Source organism: Pagrus pagrus, assembly GCF_965226575.1.
Source record: "Pagrus pagrus genome assembly, chromosome: 21".
NCBI classification, from domain to species: Eukaryota; Metazoa; Chordata; class Actinopteri; order Spariformes; family Sparidae; genus Pagrus; species Pagrus pagrus.
The window spans coordinates 10,996,766-11,008,609 of record NC_140208.1 but is presented as its reverse complement, the minus strand read 5'-3'; positions in this window follow the sequence as shown (position 1 = coordinate 11,008,609).

The window sequence follows — 11,844 nt, the reverse complement described above, 5'->3', positions numbered from 1 at the left end:
GGCAGATAAGTCCATTGTCCTGACATAAGCTTTGTTTTCCTTTGTTTGTTTGTTTTTAAGCCTGGCAAGCAAGCAAAATATAGAAGAAGGAAGACTCCTGCTGCCTGCGCTTAGTTTAGTAAAGAAAAAAAAAACATCGACCCAGGGACGGATATTTCATTCCACTGGTTGTGACAAGGAAGAAGAATGTGTGAGATAAAAAAAAGACAACAACTGCATTCCAATAAACAGAAAAACTTCTCAAGAGCAACTCTGGAAGGGAGCACCAAAGGTGCTGCCAAAAGTACTGTTGTATTAAATGTATATAGAAGAAGTGCTGATGATGACTACTATTAATGCAGGATAATTGGAAGGTAAATAACTGAAGTGTTGTACCAGCATGTCGATGTACAAGATTCAATGGACCGAACAAAATGTAGTCTGGTTATCACTGTAAATGTGTGTTGTTCTATTGAGTGGTAGAAGTACATAAAAATGTCAGATGCATCTTTTACTTTGATCGTTAACTTTAATAGAGGTCAGCCCCCAGCACCAATACTCTCTGAGAGACTGCTCCACAGACACTCGTACCGAGCACCAATGTGTGTGGCTTCATATGCATCACATTCTATTTAAAATTATATTCACAAGGATATAGACTATTGAGGGGGACAGGACCACCACTTTTTCCCAGGAAAAGGGAGTGCTGACCTCCCTGTACCCGTGTAAACCTTCTGCCTGATTGTTACAAAACAAACAAGGAGCAAAAGAAAATCAAAATCTAGTATGAACAGAGCAAACATCTAAAGTAAACATCTACCCAACACAAAACAGCCCCTTTTAGCATCTATACTGGTGCTTGGACTGATATAAAAGCACACTGTGCAGCATTGCAAGCTAACAATAGTGGAGGTTGTAACACAATCATTGAGAGCCACAGGCCACCAGACAGTCACAGCAGTCCACAGAGAGCACCAGCAGCCAAGCATGGGTGGCTGATTCAGCACCAAGGACAGCTCCTCTCTGACTGCCTCTGCATGAGTGTGTGTGTGTAAGTAATTACCAGCCTTCCCTGCATGTAAAACTGCACAGCCACATACTCACCCAATTATGTTTATGTGTTATTCTGGACACTGATAGAAATTTGCTTATGGAGCCAGCTCATTTTTTTTGTTGTTGTTGCATTAACAGCCCGTGTACAGTATGCAGCGTACTCCACCACTGTGAGCTAAGTATAGAAACGACTCAGAACAAAGGAATGACACCGACTACTAATAATTTCTGCCTCTCGCCCAGGCAGATATGTGGAGTTAACAGGACTATTGTGGCGTTATAATTAACGAGCCAGATGCTGGATAAGTGAAGCACCATTAAAATCCTGCCTTTGGCGCTGGATTTCATTAATATTTAGATAATATTCTGAAAGAAACCAGTTCATCCTTGAGCATCTGAGAAAACAACATCTATCTATCTATCTATCTATCTATCTATCTATCTATCTATCTATCTATCTATCTAGTTTAACTAATGTAAAATGCATGTTCCTCCTTTATTTTTTCTGTGGCGCGATATATTCTCTCTGAGGCACAGCAGGTCTGTACACCATGTCCCAGTTATTTTAGTGGCGGTTGTCTGCAACAATCATGGCTGGCCTTCAGCAGCTTGTCAGTGCACCGATAAGCCCCTGCCATCCTCCGTCACTGATACAATGTTGTGTTGCGGTGCAGCAGGTAATTATGCAAATGAGAGCCCATACTTTTTTTTATCATAAATGCATGAAATGGCTGATAAGGACTTCACAAGGGCTTCTCCGTGTAACCACGCTAGTATCAGCTTAAACTCAGCTGTGAATTAAGAGTGTGACCTTAGTGCATATAGTGTAGTCCTGCATCTAATTTTAAGATATCACAGCTCTCACTTTACATATAGTGTACAGCTAGTTTTATGCTATCACAGTTCTCACGTTACATATAGTGCACAGTATAATCCAATTATAAGCTATCACAGCCCTCACTTTACATACATTATACAGTGTACATCTAATTTTAAGCTATCACAGCTTTCACTTTACATACAGCCATTTTCTTTAAAATGCTGCATCTGTGTCTTCACGCCACAGATCTGCTTTCTGTTCATTTCACATTCCACATTCCATCAGACAGACAGACGGCACACAAAGTTTTGATGTTTTTTTATTGGATCTCAGCGCCCGCATGGACAGTCGTGTATTATGCATGCAAGTTTCATAACTGCCGGCCGCTGAAAAACATCAAAAACAGCATCAATCTTTCACAACAAAACACACAGAATACAAATAAAAGAAGAAACTGTCATATCTTTTGCTGTCCTGTCATGTCGGAGCTCGTGCTGGTATCCATTTTGCAGCATCATCTTTTATTAACTGCTCGGGGGAACTGTTTTCGCTCTACTTACGATACACTACCCTCCATCCACTCACTCTCTGTCTGTCCGTCTCTTTTACACACAGGCCTAAAAATACACATACGCGCACACACACACACACACACACACGAACACACACACTAAAGCCTGTACAACATGGACACTGGAAATTTGGCATCACATGTAACGCTTTCTTGATTCAAAAAAGAAACTTTCTTGATTGAAAAAGGATCAAACACAGTCAATACCACACAACATGTGTAGAGGATGCTTTCACAAAAAAGTACGACACAGAGAACAGACAACATGTATTGATCCACTTGACTTGCAGCTCCAGGTGTCTGACTGCATTTCCACATCTGCCACCTTGCACCATTCACTGCACACCGTCTACGCTACGGAAACATGCCATTGTGTGAGAGTGTGTGGGTATGTGCTGCTCTGTGTGGAATGAGGAGCTGCAAGGAGCAAGCGAGGGGGATTAGAGTCCCGTCTCTGGAAGGCACACGCCCTGATATGACTCCATTTAATCTCCCCATCCACTCAAATTAGCATAACCCTATTCTTTTCTGCGCATACTATCTATCTCCTCTTCTCCTCTCTCGTTTTAAAACCCGTCGCTCTACACCCTAGCCCCTTGTTTGCTCGTTATCGCTCATCATCTATGCCAACTTTGTTTCTCATCCACTTCCAGTGGAAAGAGAGCCATCTCTCAGCAGGCAGTCTAGTGAGACAGCTGACGTCAGCTGCTACTCATCGCTGGGTGGCCAGAGATTTTGGGGGTTTTTGCTGTGGGGAGGCTTTGGTTCGGCTCTGCTTGCTTTGTGGTTTATCTCGAGTCTGACAGGTTCCCATGTGGTGCTGTTTGGCCACAATTCAGCATAGATCCTCCTCAAGAATTTAAAAAACGAGAGAGTGTGACTGTCATTGATGTGTGTTGTTTTGCTCAAACTTCGTATAAATTGAAGCCACTGTCTCGGTGTTTGATGACGAGCACGGATACTAATATATAAAACAAACCATAACATCCATTGAGTAATTTTGGGGGTTGTTCTCATGCTGCAGCACAATCAACTTGATTATATGCATTAACACTCCACTGAAAGGGGCAGCTTGGCTATAATTAGGACATTATACTGTGAAGTGACCTTGCTAATACAAATGTCATCTCTCTATCATCTCAATAGAAAGTGCAGGAAAGTAAATGAAGTATGTACACATCCAGCCCAGAGCTCTGAGATCTTCTTTGCATGGTGCCAACAGATTTTATTAAACAAAGTTATACCAGAGGATTCATCTGGGTTACATTAAGTTGTAAAAATGCATTAGTCAGCTGCTGACCTCCTCAAGCTAAACACGTTATTGCTCTCAGAGGGTACCATATCTTTAAAGTCAAAAAGAAAGTTATACATAAATGCAATGAAGCGGTAAATTTGAAGGTATACTGTGAAATAAAATCTATAATAGTGTATAAGAAATCTTTGCTCATAATGTGCTTACTTCTGTATGCTGAGACTGAAAAACTACTGTAATGTGGGATCATAGATCAAGCTGCTCCAACACTTTATTACCAGCCATCAAGGATGAATGGATAGATGATGTTTTTTCCATTAGAGAACAGGAAACATTACACTGGCAATCTGAATTTATTGAGTTAATTAAATCAATCAGGTCATCATTATCCTCACTTCGATCGCCTTACAACAATCTTGGCTCTCAGATACTTCCTCAAGCCTTACTGAACATGATAATCTAATATAAATTCAATACAAAAAATCCATTAAACACGCATATAAATCCATGTACACAACTAACCACATTAAATAAGATTGTTAGGGTGAAAAGTGCTTATTTGAGCTTACATCAGTCGGGCAAAAGGACTGACCGACCTAAAGAGAGGAGTGGCAAGTAGTTGAAATCCACCGATTTTACACATAAAGGTCTGTTTACACTTTTGAGGCAGTCCTACTGTATAACTGAGAAAAGGTTTATAAAGTCGTTTGTGGCTCAAAAAGGAAGTAATCTGATAAACTGCCTCCATCAATCAAGTCGATTGGGGCTGAAATCTACAAAGTTGAAAAGGAAAAAGCATCTAGGGGTGTAGGGTTAGAAAGAAGTGCAGTTACCAGAAATCTGTAGCCTGCTCCACATCTCTGTTTGAGGCTACCAGCTTGAGATTACTGTCACTACCCGATCTGAGAAGCGCATGTACAAGTACGTCCTCCATCTTGGACGGTCAGGTACAGCAACACAACTTGGACAACTACATGCAGAACTGCAGTAAAACCAAAAATGTGTTCAGATAGTTTATGATTACGATGACATTTATATTGATCATTCTGGATGCCGGTCAGATTGCCTGTCGCAGCATAATCTCTTATGTTCCTATTGATGTTACTGTGAACTGTCAAAACACTTGGACAAAATGTTTCTGTAACTGAATTGAAAAAAGAAAAAAATAGTTATAAATTAAATTAACAAGTTGCCGGCTTTGATGCAGTTCTGTGTGTTGTTTGTCCAAGACAGCAGATGCATGCAAGCTACATTAGCTGCTACTAGCATCCGAACACACCCGAATGTCTGACTGTACTGTTGGTGGTTGAGATGCATTGTGGGTAATGTAGGCACCAGATTTTGACAAGGTTTTACTTTTAGCACATACTGCACCTCCTTGTCAAAGCAGGCTGTGTGTTGCACGCAGTCTGAATACAATTGGGACAAAATACTTCGTCATAACATTGTATGTTGAACTTTTGCCATCTTGCTCATGCATCCATTGCAGTCTGTAGCGGGCAATTTGAAATTACAAAAAAAAGTCTGCAATTTGAAACGCAGCCAATGAGTTGTCATTTGTTTGTGCTCTCAAAGTGGCTCAGTTGATGTGACGTATCCTCCGCTGCACAGTGCATTGTGGGTCAGAGTAGCCTGAAAGGTATGCTGGCTTGCAAATTGCGAAAGGATGTAGTCGGACATTGGGACATGCTCAATCTTTGTCTGGCATGCTAAAATTGATAAATTGATTATTTTAAATGAACCATCTTCAATGCAACAATGTTATAGGAGTAAAAACATTGCATGTGATTTAGCCACTACATTCCAGCAGATTCCTTTCACTCTTGGCCACATGTGCCAGACTCCCCCAGCAGCCACATTTTCCTCTTGTCACTAAAGCCTGAAACACGCTACATGATTCAGACTGTGTTTATAGCCCTGATTTGGCCAAAACAACTGATTTTCAAGATCACGGAGAGTGTGCACAATTAGGCAGGTCACTGAGGACAGTCGCCACATGCTATCTTCTCATATGCAGCAGCGTTTAGGATGCAAATCTCACACCTCCCAGATGAGCCTTGGAGCAGGCAGAGCCATCATGGCTGGCAGTAGATGCACTCAGGAAAAAAAAGCCGCCATGCTGGTATAATGTTCCTCTTTTTGACTTTGCACAATGTTAAAAGATGGAAATAACCATGTTGGATGTTGTGGCTCAGTAGGTTTCAAGGGCAACATGAATTTAAAGATTAGTGAGAATTTGAACACACAGGGAGAACAGGAGAAAAACTACTTATCCTTGTTGTCTCATGACGGCGAAAAAGCTTCAGCCTTGCTTGAAGCTGTGAGCCCGCAAGGTGAAAAAGTGTTATTTTAAAGATCCGTTTCTATTTAAATGAGAAAGCTTAATTTAAACTCTTTGATGTAATGAACATCCACATATCCCAGCTGTATCTGGGTCAAACGTTAACCTACTAATTCCTGATAGGAGACAAATCTCTTTCATGATGTAACAACCAAACGTTCGCTCATGTGCAAAACTGCCTTGTTTTTTTATTTATCACTTTGAAGGCTTTTTCACCGTGAGCTCACTCCTTGTGGGATACATGGCCCACTTTCTTTTTCCGATTTGTTCCATATGTGTGTGGTGGATTTATGTGGGTTTTTTTTTTTTCAATTCACATGTTCATGTGTGCTTTTCTATTTTCATGACAAGAAATAAAAGATTTACACTGTGTCAGAGTCTGATGACAATGTGAAAAAATGTGAGTCCCCGTTGCACAGCTGATGTTAGACATTCTCCGCCAGGTTAGCTGTGAATTATGATATAAATAAAGTTGTGAGATATCACAAAAAGAACGGCGAAAGTGAGGCTTTCAGGGTGTCAGGAAAATGAGCTGTGAGGAGAGAGAGTTTAGTGCAAGGGAAATAAGAGTGAGTATGGAGAATGATGGGCCAAACAGAGAGATGCTTTGAGGGATCTAAAGTCCTGATTGGTGCGATATGAAAGCTTTGTAATCAAAAAATGGACTAAAATTATCATCAGAATATAAAGAAATAATAACTGTGACGTTATGACTTTTATGTATTATGTTAATGAGGAGGTACGACAAAAGTTAGCATGCTAACAAGCTAGCCCAAGCCCGTCCCGGTCCAAAGCTCCCGTGCTACTGGTGTAAGCACCGACACTCCAGCAATACTCCAAGCTCATCGAAGGGACAACTAACTGCACTGCTAACTGAGCTAACTAGCTAATGGTAGCTGCAGTTAGAAGCAGTTAGCGGTAACTCTGCTGATATGCTGCCCCCTATTTGTTTTGAGTATAAATTCAATGGGGCAATTCCTACATGCTGCACCTTTAAAAGTTTGTGAATAAATCTGTTATAAAAGGAGATTAATTTTTAAAATATTTAATAATATATATTTGCAAAGTGTCGTGCAGTAAAAGCCTGCGGTGAAAACACATGGAAGGTGTGAGCGTGGCATTTGAGCAATAGATGCTGCTCACGATAAAACAAAGATTTAGTCTCTAGTGTGTGTGTCTGTGTGACGAGGCATGAGCAGACAGTTAGACACAGTGACAGGTGAAGCAATCACGACCCAGACTTTAACCTCATTATAACAAAATAAAATGATTATAACTTCATAACAACAAGAAATTAAATTACCTGACCTTAACCTGATTATATGAAAATGATTCTGACCTGATTACAGTAAGAAAACATATCGTGTGCTGCCGCACATGCTGAAAAACACGGATCATTACACGCTCAATGAGCAGTCCAAGAAAAATGAATGTAGTTAACTGAGAGAACATGTGGTCTCTGTGTATATAACAAAGCGATTAAGGTTTCCCTTACACTGTGAAGTATTTATGATGTACATAAACTGTATATGGGGGAAAAATAGTCAAGAAATTGTTTCTCTATGAGGAAATTTTGTGTGTCAGCTTAGAAGTGCAAGTGGCACGAGACACTGTCGTGATGTAGATTTTTCCCCTGCAGTATTTAGGTTACTGTGACACCGGAAACTGTGCCTTGGGTTTAGTCTTATTTACAACAATGCACTCCTGAGACGTAGCTTAACGACACTGAGAGTCTATATCTGTTCTAGCGGCTCTGTGAGGCTGCACTATATGCACAGAGGTACTTTTAGCTACAAGCCAAAATATTTACAATGTCACAGCCCAGTCACCGGGAGAAAATGCTGGCAGTAAACTTCCGGTAAACCACTGCGATGTTTACATTTTTGTACGTGTCAAGCATAAATTAAAGATATTTAGACAATCGTGTTGACATCAAATGTTTATGACCTGAATTTATTCTCAGATTTAAGAATAAGGAGACCTTGGGACAATTTGTGCCGACAAAAAACTGATGTGTTTGAGGAGATGTCCGAACATCTGCAGCTGTGTTTGTGGCGACCAGCCAAAACATGATTTTTTCCTAACCCTAACCTGCTGGTTTTTGTGCCTTAACCTAACCAGAACATAAGCACAGCGTTGTTGCATCAGAAAATTGAAAACTGAACCCAAAGAAAACGTTAAGTAGCAAACATAAAGAAATGTGAAGCATCATCATATCTGTGGTTTGCAGAAGCGTACACTGCCAGCATTTATTTTGGCGATTGGTATGATACAGATACAGTTTCAAGTTTGTTGCTTTTCTCACTCAGAGGGAACTATAGCTTTTACCACATTGCACATTTTTACACAAATGAGACAGAAAGCTGAATTCACACGTTGAGCCAAAGTTAAAATAATTTGCTCCACAAACATGACAGCTATTTTTAGCTCCAGAGGCAGGTCTTCTGTGCCAAGTGGTGTCTGTTACAGACTGTCGGTGTGTGAGTGTGTGTTCATATTTCTGTTTTTTATTTATTTTGGTCGATGCTAGGAGCTAAGAAATAAAACTAGTTCATGCCAAATGAATGTGATAGCCAGTTTGAAATTCAGTCGTTTTGGCAGAATGTTTGGTTTGGTCCTCACTGCTTTAAGGGTTAAACCTAAGGACCTCATCAGGTCAAGCTTATGGAACGAATGCATTTACATGAGAAAAGTCATTCATATTGACCAAGGTCAGATCTAATTGATCACTGAGCACGAACACAGTTATAACCACTCTCTTCCTCATTTTTGACGACGCAACAGCAAACTCCATCTACAATTCTGAAGAGATTTCAGCAGTGACTCTACCAGCCACAAATGCATTCTCACATTTTGCTCTTCATGTGTTCATATTGTGTGGATGAAGGTGTGACAAGGAAGCTGATTTAGAAACATATATTTCCCTTAGAGGCAGTGTTGAACCTTTGAACAACACGACAATTCAAAACGCTTTATATGAGACATAAAAGGTATTGAGACAGGACAGGACAGGACTCTCAACAGAGTGCTTGCCTCTGCCAAGGCCCATCAGCATCCTTTAACTCAATAAAGTCTAATCCAATATCAAATAAAGCATATCTAAATCAGCTAGATCCGGATCTTTTATAGATCCACATCAAATTGCACTCATTCATAGATACCAGCCATCTAAATACACCTGATCGGTACATTGTTCTCAGAGAAATGAAAATGACAAAAAATGGCAAAAATTACAATGTTAAAGAAAGTGAGAAAATAATAATTAATCCGGATCCACACCAAAAGTTAATGGGGTCTATTCTGGGCTGAGACCCAGCCTCCATCCAAGTTTCCTGGAAATCTGTTCAGCAATTTTTATGTAATCCTGCTCACAAACCAAACAACCAACCAACCAACCAACAGACAGGCAGGAAAACAAACATGGGTGACAACATAACCTGCTTGGCGGAGGTAATAAAACTACGATAGAATAAAAGGGGTAAACAGGAGCATACAAATGACACTGCAGTAAAAAAAAATGGATAAAAAGCCCCAAATTGAAAATACAGACAGGAAAAAGCCTCGATTTAAAGTACCAATATAGTCAGTATTATAATTAATTGTTTGTAGTTAATAAGCCGAAATGATAACATTCACACCAAACAGAGGATGCATTAGACCCATAGAAGTTACTCTAGTGCAGAAAGGATTGGGGCATATTAATACGCCCTACATTTTTAATCAGTTTTAGCATAATAACACCACACTTTAAGACACTGCACCAGTGTAGCAGCAGAACTAAAATCCTCTTAGAAGATCTCATGCCATAAAGAACAAGAAAGTCTATAAACCCACCATGGATCGGCACACTCACAGTCCAGCCCTGTAAGCGTCGACAGGAGTAATAGAGTGATATTTCGGGAGAAAAGATGGATTATCATCAGCAGTGACTCTGTGAGAGAGAGTGAAGAAGGGGAGATGAGAAGAGGGAGGCGCCGGCAGAGAGGATGGGCAGGTGGCCAGAATGACATTGGGGTTTGTGTTGGACATGCCAAAAGGGGTTGGCACTGCCATTTGCTGACTCACACCCCTGTCCCACGGGGATTATAGGGACTATAGACTTCCATTTCCTTTTAATGAGTGCCACGAGATAGCCTTACAGACATATCATCATGTAGAAATACAGCTACTGACAGGGGGAACGGGTGGAGGACGGAGGCCAAATGACCCACTCTAGCACAGATACCATATCCCTTCAGTTTAAACTATTGCCCACGATAATGTTTGGTTTAGGACACTTCAATGCCGTCTAGGGCATGAATTTCTTATGACTTTGGACATCAAATAAATTTAATTCAGATTGTGCTGGCTGACTCGCCCTGAAGAGGTGAAAAAAATAATAATTTCCTGCATAAGAATGACTAAACCAATAAAACACAAAATGATGGATTTCCTCATGGCGTATACTTTTACAAGCAGAGCCCACAGTGTGCAAGAGATACTACAAGTAGTTCCTTCAAGGGGGGCCTTGTAAGAAATGGAGCAGTGAATAAAATGTCCGGACAGGAATTTAAATCCAATTTTATACAGTATTTTTGATTAAAAGAACTTCTCATCACAAGGTCCACCTGCCTGTGTTTTCCCCAAAATGGAGTTTGCTCAGCTTTGCCAGTTTGAGAAAACTCTGTTCACTCATGAAGGCCATTCGATGTGACTGAAAGCTGATGATGATTATCATCAATATCAGTATACTGTGACACCCCTACACACCACCCACCCAAACACCATTGCAGAAGTACTCCCCCTCATGGCAACAGCACTGCCCAAAGGTTGTGGCCCCTCAGCAGGACAATGCGCCCCGCCACATCAAAGAAAATGCTCAGGTTTGGCTCTAGAAACAAAGATCTCAAGGTGTCGACCTGGCCTCCAAATTTTCCCAAGAACCCAGTCTGAATGAGCATCTGTGGGATGTGCTGGAAAAGGTCTGATCCATGGAGGCCCCACCTCAAAACCCACAGGACTGGAAGAATCTGCCCCCAACGACCTGATGCCAGACCCTTTCTATGAAAGATCTGATTTTTTTTCATTAGCTTCAAGGTCATTTGACCCAGAAAGAAGAAAAGAAAAATCACCATTTTCTATCAAAACATCTGCCGTTTTTTTCAATAGCTTTCAGGTCTTTTGACCCATTGACTCAAAATCAATGCAAAAATAGCTTGCTATACTGGTAGAATGAGACACACCTGTTTTTATTGGATTTTAATGGAATTTCTATTTTTCATTAATATTTTAAAGAAATATCGGCATTTTTTTTCTATAGCTTCCGGGTCGTTTTATCCATTGACTCAAATTCAGTGTCAAAATGTCTTTCTATACTAGTTGAATGAGGAACACCTGCTTTTATTGGATTTTAGTGGAACTTCTATTTTTCATCAATATTTTAAAGAAATATCTGCATTTTTTTATGAAAACATCAGCCGTTTTTTTCAATAGCTTCCGTGTCATTTGACCCATTGACTCAAAATCAATGCAAAAATGTCTTGCTGTACTGGTAGAATGAGACACGCCTGTTTTTGTCATTTTCATAGAAAATCACCATTTTCTATGAAAATATCAGCTGTTTTTTATACTACTTTTTTAACATATGCAGTAGCACTCCCCCCAAGTGTAAAGTTTGTGGAGTTGTTGTTTTGTTCCTTCTTTTTAACCTCTTTATGTGTGAATTTCTCCTCTTCTCATTTTACTTTTGTGATTTTCTTTTTACACATTTTGTCTTGACATTGTTTGAGGAAGCCTCAGAACAAGAACGTCAATGCTGTCAATCATTGTGATCTCTGTGCATATGACAA